The sequence below is a fragment of the Aegilops tauschii genome, chromosome 1 (genome assembly GCF_002575655.3).
Source record: "Aegilops tauschii subsp. strangulata cultivar AL8/78 chromosome 1, Aet v6.0, whole genome shotgun sequence".
Classification (NCBI taxonomy): Eukaryota; Viridiplantae; Streptophyta; class Magnoliopsida; order Poales; family Poaceae; genus Aegilops; species Aegilops tauschii.
The window spans coordinates 485,916,064-485,934,333 of record NC_053035.3 but is presented as its reverse complement, the minus strand read 5'-3'; the positions used below and the strand labels follow the sequence as shown (position 1 = coordinate 485,934,333).

The 18,270-nt window shown below is 47.2% G+C and overlaps 1 pseudogene; it reads left to right on the top strand.

Annotated features, from left to right (window-relative positions):
- The first annotated feature begins 4,573 nt into the window (after window positions 1-4,573).
- On the top strand, window positions 4,574-6,263 carry LOC109761968 (putative F-box/FBD/LRR-repeat protein At5g56810; annotated as a pseudogene).
- Window positions 6,264-18,270: the final 12,007 nt, after the last annotated feature.

Genomic DNA, 18,270 nt, shown 5'->3' with positions numbered 1-18,270 from the left:
GCGCCATCGTCTCCCTCCTCCCCGCCAAGGACGGCGCCCGCACGCAGCTCTCTCCCGCCGGTGGAGGCCCCTCTGGCGCTCATCCATGGCGCTCTGATCTCGTTATGTCTCCCTTCTTACCTGGTTGTCGATCCTCCTGGCAACACTGTACAGTTTTCCCCCCTACTATAATGAAAAAGGCAGAACACCTGCCAGTTCCGGTCAAAAAAAAACTCTGTTGACTCATAGAAGCATCAGCTTCTACACTCCAGTCACTCCTTGGAACAAAGAATCCCAGGAACTAGTCATTGAAGACACCCCTTGCCTTGAGAGGTTAGTACCACTGGATCCAGACTGTAGTTGGGTGACCATTCGAGTAATCCGGGCTCCAAACTAGAGATATTGGGTCTGCACTACTGGAACAGGGCGCTATCCCGACGGCCGAGACAATACTGACGGCCCCCGTCGGCCTATTCAGAGCTATGCCGACAGCCAGGTCCAGGCCGTCGACGTATCCAGGCCGTCGGGCTACCCCTAGATAAGCCGACGGCCACCGTCGGCACAGAAAGGCCGTCGACCTAGCTACGAGCACGCCGACAGCTGCCGTCGGCATACCCATGGGCCCGGCGACCCCGCTCGTGACGGGCGGCTAACGGCGTCCGAACTATGCCGACGGCCGAGACGGGATACGCATGCCGCTGTTATCTGAAGGCATATCCACTCTCCACATAGCAGGAACCACAATTTTTCAGGTTAGCAGCAAGTTCATCTTCACATTCGGCATTCTTATACGCAAGCTATTATTCTCATCTTGCATGTTTTATTTCCCAGAAAATGATTGCTGTCAACTTGGCAACCCAAATGGACACAGTGAAGATTTTGGTCCTCAATTCTGCTGGTCATAATCTGACTTCAGTTGTTAGCTTCCTCAAGTGCTTCCCTTGCTTGGGGAAGTTGTATGTCAGCATTGTGAGTATTCATATTTGTTGTTTTAACTCTCAAACTAACCTGGTAGCAACTGGTATTTTATTTATAACCTGTTAGCAACTGCATTTATATCATTTTCTTTCTATCCCCAGTCGCGTTCTCAAAAGGATATGAATAATGTGCAGAAGTATGATAAACTTGATGCAATTGAATGCCTTGAGCTCCATCTAAAAAAAGTGGTGTTGAAGGATTATTATGGTAACAAGAGGCCAACAATTGACTTTGCCAAGTTCTTCATATTAAGTGCAAAAGTGCTAGAGGAAATGGAAATCGGAGTCCTCAACCACCGCAACGACAAATGGATGCGTTATCAGTCTAGACAGCTACAAGTGGAGAATAGAGCTTCTCGAGATGCAAAGATTGAACTAAAGAGGGATGCAGAACGGAAATTCAAACACCACAGGCATACCCATGATTTTTCAATGGATGATCCTTTTGATAGGCCCTATTGACGCTTGCTACAGATGTTCTAGGTAGCCTTTCCGGAGATTGTGTCACTGGCTGCTCTTGTTTGTCTGTCTAATGTAGCAATGTTATCTCATCCTTGTGAAGTTGTGATGAACTGCAAAATGTTGTACTTCATTCAACAATGGAATGCTTTGTTACCCACTATGAAGCAAACCGGGATTCAGGAGATGATGCCCAAGCCCAAGGTTCAAATCCAAACTTGCTGAAGTACAAGAGACTTGAATGTTGCTAGTGTGTATGTGTTATGTACTTATGTTTAGTTGGTGCTAGTTGTTTCTGTCCTGCTTGTTGTCATATGTAAGCTGGTATAGGTTGCAGGTAATATACCTGTGTATGCACTATGCACCACTTGCTTTAGTGGAAAAACAGTCTTGCGTTGTTATGTCTAAAAGTATGTAGTATCAAATTTGTTTCTTTCCATGCAATTCATTACAACTTTTTCAGCGGGTTATTAAGTTCCCTTACTTCAAACTGATGAAACAACCAATCATAATATTTGCAACCTTGTATCTGCTAGCTTAACCAGGAGTGTATGTTTGATTTACAGAATTCAGTACTTCCACACATTTCAAATTTTGTTGTCAACATGCATGTATCGGTGTTTCTTTCATTCTAATACAAAAGAAGGTAAATGAAGTTTGAATGCTGAATTTTCTTTCCATAATCAGGTGGCATTAAAAGGTATACTAGTTTTAACCTCTGTTTTAAGTGATTTCCTGGCCTCATTTTGACACAAAATGTGAATTTGGAAGGAAAAAATATATGGTATTTGACCACATGGTTTGATTGATACCATCGAGCAATTGGCTACTGTGTTTTGAGGAATGATTGTTATTTTCTAGTGGTTGCCCAGTGCCACATATCAAGTCTCTGTTTCTGCAATTCGGCGAATGCCTTAGCTTTTCAGGGAAGATTGTGTGTTGTGGTTGATTTGAATATATAAACCATTTGCGCAATTTTTCATAATCAGAGTGAGGTCTTTGTGACTTTCCTGATTGTTTTGTTATGAGCTCTTCATGAGGAATCTGCTCGTGCCTGATTCGGAGAGAGCAGCGCGCACTGGCTGGGCATCAGTCTCCACCACAATATGAACGGCGCCCACAAGCTCGGTTCAACGCTTCTTCCATTGCCTTAAGTTCAGCTGTGAAGCGCACGGCCGGCCATATACCTATAGCAGCAGCCGTCACTCTCCTGGGTGATCTCGGACAATGACTCCCCAGCCTCCAAAGTTCTTCTGCCCTGCTGTGATATGCCTCCATAAGAGGACAGAGGAGACAGGAGATGGTGGCCGTCAGAGTCGTGTTATAGTTGTACACTTGTACTGGCAGCCATCCGTGTACAAGAAATCTCCAACCAACATTTTAGTCGCTCACAAATGAAGAAATTCACTCTGAAATTAGTTAGCATTCCGTTTCAAATACATTTTGGTCACGAAAAGATAACAGAGTGTTCAGTCCCAGCTTAGTGCTGCAATGATATGTAGTTGTGGGCCTGAATGGAACATCTTTCCAACTGATGGATGAATCCTTCCTCGTAGATTCAGAAATTAAAAAAAGCTCATGTGTCTCATTTGGATGCATGACGGCTTACAGTTACAGTACAGGCGCAGAGAGGAGATCCGCAAAATTCAGTTGAGATCACATCGTCTTGATGACCTGATGCCATCTTCCAGAGAACATAGCATCCCACCATAAATTTTGTTGAGATTACGTCACCTAGCTTGTTCTGTTTAGCAAGGGATCTAAGTTCATTGTACAGTTTAAATGCTGATTTTTTTTTCTGTGTGCATTTAGGTGGCAAGAAAAGGTATACTACTTTACATCAATGCTTTTAAATAATGTTTTGCGGAGCTCATTCTGGCACAAACTGTGAATTTGGGAAAAGATATTCTTGATTTCTGATTTTGTTTACATGGTGTGATTGGAGGTCGACTAGCCCATCATCAAAGTCCATCCTGTGCTGCCAGGTCTCTGTCTGTGTAATTCGACAAATGCTTGAACTTGTCTCGAGGAAACTTGTTGCGATGCCCTAGTAGCTTTCCAGGGAAGGGAAGGTTGTGTGCTCTGGTTGATTTGCATATACAAGACTGTTTGTGGAACTGTATAACCAGAGCGAGGTCTTTATGAGTTTCCTGATTCATTTATTATTCCGTGAAGGTTCGTTGCGGTTCTCTCCATTATGCCTTCATTTCTCTCTTGTGAAAATTTCACTGTGTTGAGTGAGCTCATCTCGCCGGTGCATCATACTCCCTCCGTCCGGTTGGTGCTAGATACCATCCATTCAAGGGACAAGCTTTTTCGGACCGAGGCCCCAGGCCACCGTCTTGGGGCTTACACATTGAACAACAAACACGGCTAAATTTCGCAGGTGGAAAACCCCAGGCGAGACTCTGTTTCTGATTCAGAATTCAGAAAGAGCACCATGTACTAGCTGGGCGTCAGTCTCCACCTCATTTTGCCTTTAGTTAAGCTGTGAACGCGTCATAGATGTCATTTTATCTGACCATGGTAATTGGATAAAAAAAAAAGAGTGCTTGATTACATAGGAGGGATCGACAGAGGAGACGATGGCCGTCGGAGTCGTGCTGCTGTGTGTGGCTTGATTATCAATTCCAATATTGAGTAAAACCAAACCTGATTCTGTACATGTTTGTAGTCTCGTCAACGTTTACCAGTAAATACAGTTTTTTAGATTCACTAAATACTGCCATGTTCTGTCCCAGCGAACTCTGTGATTACATGGATACGACCAAAGTCCTGAAGGAATCTGCATGCCAACAACCATGCATATGTGCTGAACAAGTAGCATACGAAATAAAAAAGTTGACGTGTCTCCCGTTTGCAGGAGCACAGAATTCAGTGGAGATCTAGATGCTCTGAATTGAGTCGAGATTACAAGAATGAATGAACATGGTGTCCGAGGCTGCCGATCGGGCAGGAGGTCCAACTCGCCGCACAGCTCATGCCGCTTCGTAGATCGATGATGGCAACCAACAGAACCCTACCTAAACACGAAGAGGCAGCTATCAAATCCGACCCGATCTCAGAGGCACCCATCATACCAGAGTCGGACGCTTCTCAAGGCCGCCTCCCGCCCTGGATCTCATCACCCTCGACACAAGGGCAACTCCACCACGGCCATGGAGGAGGAAGCCCCCAAGAGCCCTACATCCGTTGGAGCCGGCGACCAGCAAGTACCGCCTGGGGCCGGCGGCGGCGAGGAGCATGGAGGCCTCGACGACCTAGACCTCATGAGCCACCTCCCCGACGAGGTACTCGGCACCGTCATCTCCCTCCTCCCCACCAGGGACGGCGCGCGCACGCAGCTCCTCTCGCGCCGGTGGCGTCCCCTCTGGCTCTCGTCCAATGCGCCGCTCAACCTTGGCGCTGACTTCGCCCTCCGTGGGGAGGAGTGCACCCTCTGCGGTGCCACCCACGAGTGCATGCACAAGCGCATCGCCTTCGTCTCCAAGATCCTCTCCGACCACCCAGGCCCGACCCGACGCTTTGCGCTCCACCTCGTATACTGGCCCAACATCCCGGGCGTTGTCGATGGCTGGTTCCGCTCCAGGTCCCTCTCCGGCCTCCAGGACCTCGAGGTCGCCAACAAACGGAGCGGCTATGTGCTGCTGCCGTCGCACGCGCTGATCCGCTTCGCTCCCACGCTTTGCCTGCTCAGCCTCAGCCAGTGCCAATTTCCCGACCTGGGGGCACCACCGAGTTTTCCGCACCTTAAAGAGCTTATCATGTACGATGTCGGTATCTCGGAGGACTCTTTCAAAACCTTCATCTCCGGGTGCTCTGTTTTGCAAGTGTTTCACTGCACAACATGGAATGTGGTCGCGTTTGCATCAACTCGCCGACTATCAGGAGCATCAGCTTCTACGGCCGTTGGAGAAGTGTCATCACATTTCAGGAGCTGGTCATTGAGGACGCCCCTTCCCTTGAGAGGTTGGTACCACTTGATCCAGACTGTGGTCCAGCGACCATCCGCATAATCCAGGCACCTAAACTGAAGATACTTGGTTTGTTATCTGGAGGCATATCCACACTCCGCATTGGAACCACGGTTTTTCAGGTTAGCTGCAAGCACAAACGGGCGTGTCATTCGCCGTTTTCTACATGCATGGTATTATTCTCATATCACACTTGTTGTCCTTTTCTCCAGAAAATGGTTGCCGTCAGCTTGATAACCAAAATGCACACTGTTAAGATTTTACTTCTTGACTCTATTGGTCCTAATCTGGACTCAGTTGTTAACTTCCTCAAGTGCTTCCCTTGCTTGGAGAAGTTGTATGTCATTGTTGTGAGTATTCATATCTAATGTCAAACTCAGCAGTAGCTTATGTTATAGTGCTAGTATTTTGTTCCTAATTTTTTAACAACTGCCTTTATATCAGGGTTTCTTTTTTCTATCTGCAGTCACATCCAGAAAGGGATTCTTTTTTCTATCCGGAGTTGCATTCAGAAAAGGATATTAACAATGTGCGGGAGTATGACCCACTTGATCCAATTGAATGCCTTGAACTCAATCTAAAAAAGGTGGTGTTGAAGAATTATGATGGTATCAAGAGGGCAATAATTAATTTTGCCAAGTTCTTTATTTTGAATGCCAAAGTGCTGGAGGAAATGGAAATCGGAGTCCTCGGCCACGGCAATGACAAACGGATGCAGTATCTACATGAAGAGCTACAGGTGGAGAATAGAGCTTCTCAAGATGCACAAATTGAACTAAAGAGGGATGTACGACAAGATTTCAAACACCATAGGCACACCCATGATTTTTCGGTGGCGGACCCTTTTGATAGGCCCTGTGGACGGTTGCTATAGATGTTCTAGATAGCCTTTCGGGAGATTGTGTCACCAACTGCCCTTGTTTGTCTGTCTAATGTAATAATGTTATCTCACCCCTTGTGACGAACTGCAAACTGATCTACTTCATTCAGCAATGGAATGCTTTTGTTACCCACTTTTGAAGCAAATTAAACTAGGATTCAGGAGGTGGTCCCTAAGCTCAAGGTTCAAATCCGAACTCGCAGATGTACTAGTGCGTATGTGTTAAGTTCAGTTGGTACTGGTTGTTTCTATCCTGGTTCGCATCTTATGTAAGCTGGTAGTACTGCAGGCTGCAACTAATATATCTTTGCATGCACCTGTTGCTTTTATAAAATATAAACAGTTGTATTGCTTTTCTAGTAGTATGCAATTATGAAGTTTTATTTTGCGCTATGTGTGCCACGGCGCCTGTGTGCCGCAGGCGAAGTCGGCTTCGCCAAGCAGACAAGCCCATGCCACTGTACCGTCGACGCAATCGAAAGGCTCCGCGCATCCGAGACTGCACAACGCCGCTACTTTTCACCTCTGGTTTATGTGTTTTTCTGAACTCATTCTGACAGAAACAATGAAATTGGAAAAAGATATACTTGATTTGTCTACATGGTTTGATTTGATACCGTGGAGCTTGGTGGTTGTGTTTTGAGGAATGGTTGTTATTTTCCAGAGGTTGACCAGCCCATCATCAAAGGTCCATTTTGCGCTATCAAGTCTCTGTTTGTGATATTCGATGAATGGTCGTTGATGTTGATGCGTGAACTTGTCTCGAGAAAACTGGATGCAGTTGGTAGTTTTCTAGGGAAGGTTTGTGTGCTCTGGTTATTTTGCATATATAGATCATTTGTGCAACGCATTGTAATGAGTTTCGTGATTCCTTCCTTGTGAGTTGTTTCTCCCTGAAGGTCTGCTGCGGCTCTTCTTCATCATTTCTCTTGTAAGCAGTGTGTTGAGTGAGCTCATCTCTGGTATACACATCATAGTCTCCTTGGCAGAGCAGGTACTTCTGATTCTCTGCCTTGAAATTTGCAGCGGGGTGACAAAGTTACAGGGCAAGAGTTTTAAGACTGAGAGCAGTCGGCATTCCCTTCAACTAGTACTACAATTTAGTCATGAAAATGACAGTGCACAAAGAATATATAGCATGTTCAGTCCTAGCTAGTACTGCACCGGTTTATAGTTGTGTGCCTGAAAGAGTGTTCCAGGATTCCCTGAGACATATAAACCCAATTTTTTGGAGAGAAAAAGCAGGGCAATCTTCCTTTATAATCTTTCGAAGCGCTGTTCGAGGGGTCAGATGGAAATGTTGAGCATAGATGCGAAACGGAGTCGCAAGTTTCCGTGAGAAATTGAATTTCGTTCTTTGCATTGATTTCTGTCTGTCAGTCAGTCTTTGCATTGAGACAGTTGGTGCGGATATGGTCTTTCCTGTAGTTTGCCGATCACGGAACTGATCACTTTGGGTTTTTTTTTCTTTCTTTCTTTTTCTCGCCCATGCATAGCTTTGGTTTTATATGACTTTGCTATTTGCAGGCGTGTTTTTTTGTGGGTTGATGTTGGCTGTGTGCATCCTAACTGTGCAGAGGCCGGGTGTGTGCTCATCGCGTTTGTATTCTCTTGATGCTTTATTTTGAGCTAATAAAATCCACCCTTTTTCGAAAAAGTCGGCAAGGAGCCGTAGGTTGTTGGTTCAAGTAGTACACTGTGATGTAACTGACACCTCACAGCCAATAATTTTTTTTTGCGGATGTATAAATATTGTTTTTTGAGCAATGAAAACAGTAGGAGAGACTCCAATGTTATGTATTAAAGAAAAGGTTTTCTTTACATAGTTATTTACATATTTCCATGGCAATGGAAATTTTGGGCCCTAAAAAAAGGCCAAGGAAAGAAAAGGAAACCAGAGCAAACAGCAACAGGGGAGGTTACAAGTAGTATAGGTGTGGAGGGAGGTAATCAAAGCCTCTAGTGTGCTTGTGTCTTCAGTTTTGATCCTGTACTTCAGGATTTCCAAATCAGCCGGCAGCCCCTTTTTCCACTAATGACAGTGGGTCTCTCCTTATCAAATATTTTAGTACAAGTTGGTTTAGAACTCCTATATAAATAGCATCTCCTATTCTCCTCATCGTTTGTAAACAAGCATTCAGCTTTAATCAGTAAAAGCTTCAAGTAGTAGTAGACGCCCAACCAGCTCGTGTATATGTACACTCAGTGACGGATCCAGGCCAATGGGTCAAAAGGGCCAACGGTGAAAATGTTCATTAAATTTAGGACCTAATAAGTGCCACACGTCACTACGTCAGGTACAAGCACATGGCAAGTTCGAACGTTTTCGATGGCAAGTTAATTACGTGAGGATGTCAACTTTAATTGGCAAGCATGACAACTTTCGTGCTTCAGTTTATTTTTGACAGAAATTTACCGTGTGTCACCGGAATTGCATTCCAATAACGTCAGGACCGGAGTGTCACGCATAGGACAGAATTTATTCGTGTATAATTAAAAAAATTCACAATGATAATGAGCAGACAAATTTTGGAGCTCCGCCACCGTGTTACATGTGAGCTCAATGAGAAGGGCGAATTGGATGTTATTTCTCAAATTCCAGTCGTCTGTGAGTATCAAGATGTCTTTCCAGAAGAGCTTCCGGGTATGCCTCCTCACCGGCCAGTTGAGTTCGTTATCGATCTTGAGCCTGGCACTGAACCCGTTTGCAAGCGTCCTTACAAGCTTGGACCCAAGGAGCTGAAAGAATTAAACAAACAGCTCGATGAATAAGAGCGTCTGGGTTTGATCAGACCGAGTTCATCTCCATAGGGTTGTGGTGTTCTTTTTGTCCAGAAGAAGGATGGCACGGAACGACTTTGTGTCGACTACCGTCCATTGAACAAGAAGACAATCAAGAACAAGTATCCACTTCCCAACATCAATGAGCTATTCGAGCAACTCAAGGGTGCTAAAGTTTTCTCCAAGCTTGACCTTCGTATGGGTTATCATCAGATTCGCATTCGTGAAGAAGATATTCCCAAGACAGCATTCAGAACAAGATTTGGTTCTTATGAATATACTGTCATATCTTTCGGCCTTGTCAATGCTCCTCCAACATTCTCTCGAATGATGAATTTTATCTTCAACCCCTATACCAATGAATTCATCCTGGTGTATCTCGATGATATCTTGGTCTTCTCCAAGAACAAGAAGGATCATGCCAAACATTTGCGATTGGTGCTCGACAAGCTCAGAGAGTATCAATTCTATGCGAAGTTTTCCAAATGTGAGTTTTGGCTCGATGAAGTTCTTTACCTTGGTCATATCATCTCTGCCAAGGGCATCGCTGTTAATCCCGAGAAGGTGTCTGCAATTGTGAATTGGGAACCTCCTCAGAATGTCAAGCAGCTTCGCAGTTTTCTTGGTCTTGCAAACTATTGCCGAAGACTCGTTGAGAATTTCTCTAAGATTGCAAAGCCTCTTTCCAACCTCCTCCAGAAGCATGTGAAGTATGTCTGGACTCCTGAGTGTGACGTTGCTTTCAACACTCTCAAAGAGAAACTCGTCACAGCTCCTGTCTTGACTCCTCCTGACGAATCCAAGCCATTCGAAGTTTTCTGTGATGCTTCTCTTCAAGGTCTCGGTGCTGTGTTAATGTAAGAGAAGAAAGTTGTGGCCTATACCTCTCGTTAGTTGAAGCCCAACGAAAAGAACTACCCCACTCACGATCTTGAGTTGGCGGCAGTTTTCCATGCATTAATAACATGGAGACATCTCTTGTTGGGAAGAAAAGTGGACATATTCACCGATCACAAGAGTCTCAAGTACATCTTCACTCAGCCCAACCTCAACCTCAGGCAGACTCGATGGGTCGAAATGATTCAAGAGTACAATCCGAGTATTGAGTATACTCCAGGCAAGGCCAATGTCATTGCAAATGCTTTGAGCAGGAAGGCTTATTGCAACAGCTTAATCCTCAAGCCAGTCCAACCGGATCTTTGTGAAGCTTTCCGCAAGCTGAATCTCCAAGTTGTTCCTCAAGGCTTTCTTGCCAACCTCATAGTCTCTCCTACTTTGGAAGATCAAATTCGTGAGGCACAACTCCTGGATACCATGGTGAAGAAGGTGAAACGTGGTATTGACAAGGGTCTTTCCAAATACAAGTGCTATCACATTGATGACAGAGACACTTTATTCTTCGAGGACCGGATTGTGGTTCCTAAAGGTGATCTAAGGAAAGTCATTATGAACGAGGCACACAATTCTCTTCTTTCCATTCATCCTGGAAGTACGAAGATGTACCATGACCTCAAGCAGTCGTATTGGTGGACTCGAATGAAGCGAGAAATCGCTCAATTCGTGAACAAATGTGATGTCTGTCGAAGGGTGAAAGCAGAACACCAACGACCAGCTGGTCTCCTCCAACCTCTTGCTATCCCAGAATGGAAGTTTGATCATATCGAAATGGACTTCGTGACTGGATTTCCCAAGTCCAAGCGCGGAAATGATGCTATCTTTGTTGTCATCGACAAGCTTACAAAAGTGGCTCATTTCCTTCCAATCAAAGAATCTATCACAGCAGCTCAGTTGGCAGAACTATACACATCCAGGATTGTCTCCTTGCACGGCATTCCACAATTGATTTCTTCAGATCGTGGAAGCATCTTCACTTCTAAGTTCCGGGACTCCTTCCAGAAGGCCATGGGTACCAACATTCGCTTCAGCACAGCTTTCCATCCTCAAACTAGTGGCCAAGTCGAGCGAGTCAATCAAATCCTTGAAGATATGCTCAGGTCTTGTGTCATTTCCTTTGGCATGAAGTGGGAAGGTTGTCTTCCATATGCCGAGTTCTCCTACAACAACAGCTTCCAAGCGAGTTCGGGCAAGGCCCCGTTCGAAATTCTATATGGCAGAAAGTGCCGTACTCCTCTCAATTGGTCAGAGACTGGTGAGCGCCAACTTCTTGGCAATGACTTAATCACAGAGGCTGAAGAAATGTGTAAAGTCATCCGTGAAAATCTCAAAGCCGCGCAATCGCGCCAGAAGAGTTACTATGATAGCAAGCACCGTGACTTGGCTTTCGAGATCGGAGACCATGTCTACCTCCGCGTCTCTCCAATGAAAGGCACTCGTCGCTTCGGTATCAAAGGGAAGCTTGCCCCTAGATACGTGGGTCCTTTCAAGATCATTGGCAAAAGAGGCGACCTCGCCTATCAACTTGAGCTTCCCTCCAACTTCGTGAACGTGCACGATGTGTTCCACGTGTCACAGCTTCGCAAGTGCTTCAAGACGCCTGAGCGCACCATCAACTTCAAAGAGATTGACCTCCAAGAAGATCTGTCTTATCATGAGCACCCCGTTGCTATTCTTGAAGAAACTGAGCGCAAGACTCGCAACAAGTCAATCAAATTCCTGAAAGTGAAGTGGTCGCACCATTCCGACCGAGAAGCCACCTGGGAACGCGAGGACCACCTCCGTTCCGAATATCCGGAGTTCTTTCAGTCCTAGATCTCGGGACGAGATCCTCTCGTAGTGGTGGAGTGTTGTAACACCCCGAATGTAACTTTCCATATTTGTAACTCCAACTCTTGCCATTTTCGGCTATGTGTTATGATATTCCCTTCGTGGTCGGGTTTTTGTTTTTCGTTTTGCATTTTGTTCAGGTCATGCATCTCATATCATGTCATCATGTGCATCTCATTTGCATACGTGTTCGTCTCATGCATCCGAGCATTTTCCCCGTTGTCCGTTTTGTAATCCGGCACTCCCACATGCACCGGCGCACCCCTCTTGTTTCTTTTCGTGAGCGGGTGTTGAACGTTCTCGGAATGGACCGAGTCTTGCCAAGTGGCCTTGGTATACCACCGGTAAACCACCTGTCAAGTTTCGTTCCATTTGGAGGTCGTTTGATGCTCCAACGGTTAACCGGGTAACCGCAAAGTCCATTTGTGTGTTGCAGAAAACCCCCCTTCCAAACAGCCCATTAACCCATCTAAGCCCCTTCCATGCTCTCGGTCGTTCGATCACGATCGTGTGGGCGAAAACCGCACTCCATTTGGAGTCTCCTAGCTCCCTATGCCTATATAAACACCCTCCCCGTCCAAAATCCGGGTCCCGAAACCCTAGCCCCGCTCCCTCCGCGCGCCGGACACGTCCGCCTGGCGCCGGACGAAAGCCGCCGCCGCCCGCAGCCAACCGGGACGCGACACGTGTCGCGCCGCCGTTCCCCGCGCCGCCGGCCCGTCCTCGGCCCCCGCAGCCCGGAGCCGTCGCCTCCCGCCGCCCGGGCGCTGCGCGCCGCCGTCCGCCGCCGCCCGCCGCTCCGACCACCTCGCCGCCCCGTCGCCTCGACCTCGTCGCCGCCCGTGCCCGCGCGCCCGGCGTCCCCTCGCCAGATCCGGTCGGCCCGACCCCGGCGGCCTCCTCCCTCGAGCTCCTCCGGCCGCCATCTCCCTCTCCTCTCCAGCTCCGGCCGCCGCGCGCCTCGACTCCGGCCAGCTCAACCGCGCCGGCAAACCCTAGATCGGGCTGGATCCGAAGGTTGACTCCCCCCCCCCCCCGAAATATTCTCCAAGTCCTGAAGTTTTTGCATAATATTGCTCTGTTCATCGCACACGATATATCGAAATGTTCGTCACGCGATGCTCTCCATTGTGTTCCATTGGGCCATGCTAGTTTGAGCTCATCTTGATGCCCAAATCTCTGATGCAAGAATGCTATATGATGTTTTCTGCTGTTACTTATCAGAACTTGGTGTTTTGTTATTTTTGCTACATTTGATGTGTGCATCTTATGGGCATGAGTTCTACAGGTGTTTTGATCTATGCCATACCATCCTTACAGACGTGTATGCCATGTATTTTTGTGATCTATGTGGTGACTAGCACAAGCATGCAAACTAGGCTTCGTGATGTTTCTGTTTCCAGGGACTTAGAATTTTGCTAAGTCTGTGACTGCTGTTATTTTGTTGCCATGTATCCATGTGGCTACAGAGAGATCCATGCTTCTTTTGGGCATGTTCAGTAAGGATGTTTTGTAGGTATAGTTGTGCTCTATCCATACATGCCCCTGTTTGAAATTATGGAGTGCCCTAGCATGTCTTAATCTTGCTCTACTTTTGCTATAAAATATTTCTGGCGGATTGTTAACATGATATTCAATTTTGCCAAGGTTGTTGTAGTTGATCCTTTCATGCAATGTATTTGCTCTTGCCATGGTTAGCTTTATAAACATGCCATCTTGCTGTAGGTATGCTTGTTTTGTCATGCATTGCTTTGTGATGAGTGAATCAAGCTCACCAAGATGCCCTCATAATTTCTGTTACTGCCATGCTCTGTTTTCTGCTAAGTCTGAAACCTGGTAACGAAACTTGCTATGTTTACATGGGTGCCATCATATCTTCTGACCCTTTTTGGCTCATGGTCAGTAAGGGACTTTTGTTCTATGCGTTTAGTAGATTCATGCCATGCCTTTTTTTGCTATGATAAGTTCCAGTAGCATGTGTTTTGCTTGCTCTGAACATTGCTACCTGATACTATTTCAGCCATGTTCAGTAATTTCACCAAGTCTGTGAACCTGTTATCTTTTGCATTTTTTCCATGCTTGTTTGAACCTGTTATATTGTGATCTAGCCGTAGCTCAGTGTTTAGCTTTTGTCAAGCATCTCCTTTAGATTACTGCCATATACTTTGTTGCTATGTTGGGGTGCTGTAGCATAGTTACTTGATGTATTCTAAGTCCTATCATGCTGTTAATCGCAGATTCGTGTCATTCTTGTTTTGCTTGCCATTTGCAAACCGTGCATCCGTTTCCGGTGATCTTTATATCGATTTCGACCGAAATCATCTCATCTTTCAAGTGGCATACTTGGTTTGCCAGGTTACTGCATTGTTCATCCTTTTTCTTCCGGAGCACGCATATGCATCGCATATCATATCCCGCATATCATGCATGTATTGCATCATGTTGCTTGTGCATTTCCTGTGATTGATTGTGGTTCCATTGCTTGTGTTCTTGATGTGGGTAGAGCCGGGGGACGAGTTCGTGAACGAGGAACCTGTTGAGTACGCTTACGAGGATCAAGCTTTCGACAACTCTGAGAACCTTGCAGGCAAGATGACCATACCCTCGAAATCACTTCTATCTTTGCTTTGCTAGTTGTTCGCTCTATTTGCCATGCTGCGCTACCTACCACTTGCTATATCATGCCTCCCATATTGCCATGTCCAGCCTCTAACCACCCTTTCCTAGCAAACCGTTGTTTGGCTAAGTTACCGCTTTTGCTCAGCCCTTCTTATAGCGTTGCTAGTTGCAGTGAAGTGAAGTTGGTTCCATGTTGGAACATGTATATTTTTGGAATATCACAATATCTCTTATTTAATTAATGCATCTATATATTTGGTAAAGGGTGGAAGGCTCGGCCTTATGCCTGGTGTTTTTGTTCCACTCTTGCCGCCCTAGTTACCGTCATACCGATATTATGTTCCTTGAGTTTGCGTTCCTTACGCGATTGGGTGATTTATGGGACCCCCTTGACAGTTCGCCTTGAATAAAACTCCTCCAGCAAGGCCCAACCTTGGTTTTACCATTTGCCACCTAAGCCTTTTTCCCTTGGGTTTTCGCGAGCCCGAGGGTCATCTTTATTTTAACCCCCCGGGGCCAGTGCTCCTTCGAGTGCTGGTCCGAACCGAGTAGACTGCGGGGCCACCTCGGGGGAACTTGAGGCCTGGTTTTACTCGTAGGATGTCTCATCTGTTGTGCCCTGAGAACGAGATATGTGCAGCTCCTATCGGGATTTGTCGGCAGATCGGGCGGCTTTGCTGGACTTGTTTTACCATTGTCGAAATGTCTTGTAAACCGGGATTCCGAGACTGATCGGGTCTTTTCGGGAGAAGGTTTATCCTTCGTTGACCGTGAGAGCTTATAATGGGTTAAGTGGGGACACCCCTGCAGGGTATTATCTTTCGAAAGCCGTGCCCGCGGTTATGAGGCAGATGGGAATTTGTTAATGTCCGGTTGTAGAGAACTTGTCACTTGACTTAATTAAAATACATCTACCGTGTGTGTAGCCGTGATGGTCTCTTCTCAGCGGAGCCCGGGAAGTGAACACGGTTTGAGTTATGCATGAACGTAAGTAGTTTTTCAGGATCACTTCTTGATCATTTCTAGCTTCGCGACCGTTGCGTTGCTTCTCTTCTCGCTCTTATTTGCGTATGTTAGCCACCATATATGCTTAGTGCCTGCTGCAGCTCCACCTCATTACACCATCCTTTCCTATAAGCTTAAATAGTCTTGATATCGCGGGTTTGAGATTGTTGAGTCCTCGTGACTCACAGATTCTACCAAAACAGTTGCAGGTGCCGTCGATACCAGTGCAAATGACGCAACCGAGCTCAAGTGGGAGTTCGACGAGGAACGTGGTCGTTACTATGTTTCATTTCCTGATGATCAGTAGTGGAGCCCAGTTGGGACGATCAGGGATCTAGCATTTGGGGTTATCTTATTTTCATTTGGATTTGACCGTAGTCGGTCTATGTGTGGATTTTGGATGATGTATGAATTAATTTATGTATTGTGTGAACTGGCGATTGTAAGCCAACTCTCGTTATCCCATTCTTGTTCATTACATGGGATTGTGTGAAGATGACCCTTCTTGCGATAATACCTACAATGCGGTTATGCCTTTAAGTCGTGCCTCGACACGTGGGAGATATAGCCGCATCGTGGGCGTTACAAGTTGGTATCAGAGAAGGGCGAATTTTTTTAGATGAATTACCAAATGATCTTGTTCCTTGTGGAGCTCCTTCATGTTAGCCTAACTACCGAGTATCTAGCTTTATATATATATAGCGAATTTTTTAGATGAATTACCAAATGGTCTTGTTCCTTGTGGAGCTCCTTCATGTTAGCCTAACTACGGAGTATCTAGCTCTTTATATATATATATATATATATATATATATATATATATATAAAGAGCTAGATACTCACATATTTCGACGGATGGACGCCAAGGTACTGTACAAAATTCTAAATTTCAAAAAGCCGAAGCAAATCGCCTCCCAAACAAACTGCCAGCCCCACCTTTTGCGCGATCACCCAACGGATACCGCGCTGCCTTCCTTGAGTCCCCCACCCCCTCCCTCCCAAAACCCACAGGCGGCGCAGCGGCGGAAAACGGACGATCGACCCGATATACTGCCGCCGCAGGCAGCATTACTACGCTCCTCGGGGGCCGGGGGTTGTTGCGGGGTGTTCACGCTCGCGGAAGATGGCGCCGGCGCCGCGCGACGTGGTGGTGATCAGCTCCGACGAGGAGGAGGAGGTGATGAGCTCCGACGAGGAGGAGGAGGAGGTGATCAGCTCTGGGGAGTGGGTTCTCTCGTGCGGCACCCTCGGGTGGATCGCGTGGATTGACAGCTCGTCGGTTCTGGTACCGCGGAGGAAGCCCGGCGGCGTTCGCGTCGGCAAGGACGAGGAGGGCTCCGGTGAGTGGGCCTCCTCGCGTGGCCCCCTCGGGTGGGTCACCAAGCTCGGGGACTCGCCGGTGCCAGTACCGCAAAAGACAAAGAATGGCAAGGATGGCGACGACGACGACGACGACTGCGTCGTCCTGGACGGTGACCCTGATAAGTTGGCTGCCGTTGCAGGCGCCAAGGCGAGGAGCGCGTCGTCGTCGGACGAGCTGGAGATTGTTGCCGTGAAAGGCGAGGTATATATATATATATTTGAGTTTGTTCCTTCCAATTTTTTCATCCTTTTAGCATAGCATTGCAATTGCATTTCATTGTCATTTGTGGGTAGCGAATTGCTATGGTGCAGGCATTTGTAGAATCAGACTGCTAATTTCATCGGAAGTTCATAATCGTGACTTCAGAATCGAACCGCCAAATTTTGGTTTGTAGAGCATCATACATCAAGGGAAAAATCCCCTTCGCACTGCTGCAGAATATACGTTCGATTCCAATAATACCTTAATTGGTTAAATTTGCATCATCGGTTTTTCAAAAAGAAAATAAAAGAAGAAGCATATGCAGTTTTCAAACAGAAAAGAACAGAAGAAGCATATGCACTATTCAACTTGTAACATGCAAGTACTCTGCTCAACTGCATATATCTGGTTCATTGCTTACCTGTCCTAGCTGTTTATGAGTATCTGCAGTTTATGATATCGGATTCGACAGAGATAAGAGCATCTCCAACAGCCGACCAACGTACCGCGCCCTAAAAATTACTTTGCCGCGCGCCCAGCATCTAGTTTGGCGCGGCGGGCAGTGCTGCCTCCAGCAGCCGCGCTAAAATGCAGCGTGCGCGCCACTCCAGCAGCGCGCTGTCGGTGTACAAAAGTAGGGGCTCTCGTTTTGACCCTTTACTTGTGCACGGGCAGTCAGAGCCACATGCCGCGGCCACACTTAGCAGGGCAAAGGAGGGTAGCCGGAGAGAAGCCGAAGCCACAAGGCGACCGGAGGCAACGCCAAGACCAGAAACGCAGGAGAGCGAAGGGGCGAGGTGGATCCCCCCCCGGCAAGAGCCTTGCCGGGGCGGCCTCCGCGGCCCCGGCAAGAGCCTTGCCGGGGTAACTTGCCCAACACCAGCTAAGCAAGCAGCCCTTGAGCCCAAAGGTTCCTAACGCCGTCGACAACTACATTGGAACCAGGGCTCGGGAGGCACCCCCATGGTGGCATGCAGATCTTCGTCAAGATCATAAACATGTGAGGTCAGATGAGGAGCAGAAGACGGTGACCCTCGGCGGGATCCCAGCCGACGGAATCCAAGACCCCCGGCAAGCGCCTTGCCGGGGACAACTACGACGCCGCGGCTAGACCCTTGCCGGGCCCCCGGCAAGACCCTTGTCGAAGGCGTCAGCAGGGCCACTGCCAGGCCCGCGCCAGCCAAGACTCCGCCGCCGTTCGCATGCAGCTGCCAGCCCAACCAGCTGGGCAGGCGCCTGCGTGGCAACATGCGGCTTCCAGGCCAACTCAGCAAGCGCCTGCGTAGAGGCATGCAGATCTTCGTGAAG